Here is a 3,301-nt window from a genome sequence, read left to right as displayed (position 1 = left end):
TGCTCAATGGGAGTGGCAGAGTGCCTGTGTGTGTGTGTGTGTGTGTGTGTGTGTGTGTGTGTGTGTGACCCTGGGCCTTTGACAGTGCAAAAGTAAAGCGTGACATCACGAGGCACTCCCCAGAGATTTGCGGTGGTGGTGACTGAATGGGGCACAAGTGTGTCATCAGGCAACGGAAGTGTTGCAGAGTTAAACGCCACCTCAAGCCTAGTCACTTTCTCCAAGTGCCTCTGGAGAACTGTGTGTATCAGGCCAGGGGGGAAAACAACAAAATCTCCCCATCTTGGGTGGGAAAGCTGGGGCAACTCGATCTCTGCCTGTTGCTCAGCTGCTCAAAGACACATTACTTGCTTACAGTGCAGCAGTGGCGTAGCGTGGGTTGTCAGCACCCGGGGCAAGGCAAGTAATTTGCGCCCCCTAACCCGTGGATTTGCGCCCCCTAACCCTAACCCCCAGATGTTGCGCCCGGTGCGGCCGGTCCCCCCTGTACCCCCCACGCTACGCCACTGGAGTGCAGGCTGGACCGTTACGGTGAAGGGGGGCACTGCCCCACCAACCTCGGTCCAGTATACCTGAAGGAGCGTCTCCACCTCCATTGTTCTGCCCGGACACTGAGGTCCAACTCCAAGAGCCTTCTGGCGGTTCCCTCACTGCGAGAAGCCAAGTTACAGGGAACCAGGCAGAGGGCCTTCTCGGTAGTGGCACCCGCCCTGTGGAACACCCTCCCACCAGATGTCAAAGAGAAAAATTACTACCAAACTTTTAGAAGACATCTAAAGGCAGTCCTTTTTAGGGAAGCTTTTAATGTTTAATAGGTTATTGTATTTTAGTGTTTTGTTGGGAGCCGCCCAGAGTGGCTGGGGGGACCCAGCCAGATGGGTGGGGTATAAATAATAAATTATTATTATTATTATTATTATTATTATTATTGACCTCAGCCAACCCCCACCTGCCAGCCTTTGTATTTTTCCCCCCACCAGCTACTGGCCTCCTCCTGTTTCGTCTCGTTGTGATTTCTTATGGAACTTGGCGGGATGGAGACAAGGCTTCGTCTGGCTTCATCTGTCTGTCATCATGGTCTGGCTGAATGCAGAGGAATGCTGGGAGGCACCAGTTGGGAGACCCCCAAGGGAAGAAGACTTAGAGCCCAGGGAGCGGTGGTGGATTGATGATGAGTGGTCAGAGCAAGAAGAGGGAGCAGACTGGGAAGAGGAAGGTTGGAAGCTGAAAAGGCAACAGGGTTTAGTGAGCAGGGAGAGTCTGTAGCAGAGAGCAGTCCAGAATCAGAGGCAGGAGAGGAGATGGGCCAGGAGACAGGATGATGGAGGCAGGCTGCTGAAGAAGCCAGGGGGTCTCTTCCTCCCACTGCAACCAGCTCCCTTCCCCTTTGGTCTCCCAGAACATGCAGAGGAATGAAGACATAGGAACAAGATGGAGGAACCTCAGATTGCTGGGGAAGGACCAGTGGGGGTGGCAGGAGTCTTAGAGAGTGGTGGGAAAGCAGGGACCTTCAGTCCTTGCAAGTGCCTCATTGGGGCAGGACCTACTGGGAAGAGTTGCTGTCATCACAGCGCCTGAGCAGTTTTGGTTTCTTTGAATAAAGAGTTAACGTCACAGAGACCAGGTGTTTCACTGCTGACTTGCTCCTGGTACTGCCGATGGCTCTGGCGCCCTCTGCTGTTGGCCTCCTGGCCTTCTTCCCTCCCAGTCCTAATGGGTACCCTCCATCACTGCCTGCATCTGATGATGGGTAAGGGCAATGAGGACAAGCTCCCTGGGCCTTTGGTAATAGTTGTGTCAAAACAAGGGAGCTACTGTATGGGCCAAAATCCTTCCCCGCCTCAAACCCCACTGGATTGCCATACCAGGAAAATATGCACTTCCTGAAGCTCTGCTCATCGTGACACATGTGCCCAAGAGCAACTTGGTGCAGATACCCGAAAGGAATTCCATAGCTGATCTGAGCAGCGCATGACTCAGGTTGTGATGTGATATTTGTTGAGGGGGCAGAGGAGCAGGTAGGAAACGTCACAGGAGCTGATCCTGCCACATCCCAGTCTTTTGAGCAGCGAAGTGAGGGCCTCACCTCAAGGAACTCAGGGCAGGAAGTAGGAATTTAAACCAAGAACTTGTCTGCTCACCGTTAGGTTGCCCAGGTGCGGAAGAGGACACAATTTCTGCACCTTTAATAGCTGTGTTGAATTTCAGCGAAAAGAGCTTCCGCTTTAAGGACATCAGAAGAAAAAGTACGAATCATTTCAATGTTTTTGATGGCGGCTTGGAGGCTTTCTTACAATCCGTCAATATATAAATATGAATAAATAAATAAGAAGAGCTGTCCTGGATCAGGCCAAGCACTCATCTCATCTGGCATCCTGTTCTCATCCCCTCTTGGGGGAGTCCTTTTCATAACTTAAGTTTGCACAGTGTAAAGGAGTACATTCTTTTTCTATCCCGAATGTCCCAATATTTCACCTTCATTGGATGCTTATAAGTTCTGAGAGAGGGAGAGGGGCTTTTTCCATGTCCTCCATGCCATAATTTTATACAGTTCTATCATGTCATCTAAAGTATTGCACTTGGGCAAAAAAAAATGAGAGGCACAAATACAAGACACCTGGCTTGAGAACAGTACATGTGAAAAGGATCTAGGAGTCTTGGTTGACCACAAACTTGACATGAGCCAACAGTGTGACGCGGCAGCTAAAAAAGCCAATGCAATTCTGGGCTGCATCAATAGGAGTATAGCATCTAGATCAAGGGAAGTAATAGTGCCACTGTATTCTGCTCTGGTCAGACCTCACCTGGAGTACTGTGTCCAGTTCTGGGCACCACAGTTCAAGAAGGACACTGACAAACTGGCACGTGTCCAGAGGAGGGCAACCAAAATGGTCAAAGGCCTGGAAACGATGCCTTATGAGGAACGGCTAAGGGAGCTGGGCATGTTTAGCCTGGAGAAGAGGAGGTTAAGGGGTGATATGATAGCCATGTTCAAATATATAAAAGGATGTCACATAGAGGAGAGAGAAAGGTTGTTTTGCTGCTCCAGAGAAGCGGACACGGAGCAATGGATCCAAACTACAAGAAAGAAGATTCCACCTAAACATTAGGAAGAACTTCCTGACAGTAAGAGCTGTTCGACAGTGGAATTTGCTGCCAAGGAGTGTGGTGGAGTCTCCTACTTTGGAGGTCTTTAAGAGAGGCTTGACAACCATATGTCAGGAGTGCTCTGATGGTGTTTCCTGCTTGGCAGGGGGTTGGACTCGATGGCCCTTGTGGTCTATTCCAACTCTATGATTCT

The sequence above is a fragment of the Podarcis vaucheri genome, assembly GCF_965113315.1.
Source record: "Podarcis vaucheri genome assembly, chromosome: 2".
NCBI lineage: Eukaryota > Metazoa > Chordata > Lepidosauria > Squamata > Lacertidae > Podarcis > Podarcis vaucheri.
Note: the sequence above shows the minus strand (reverse complement) of the source record.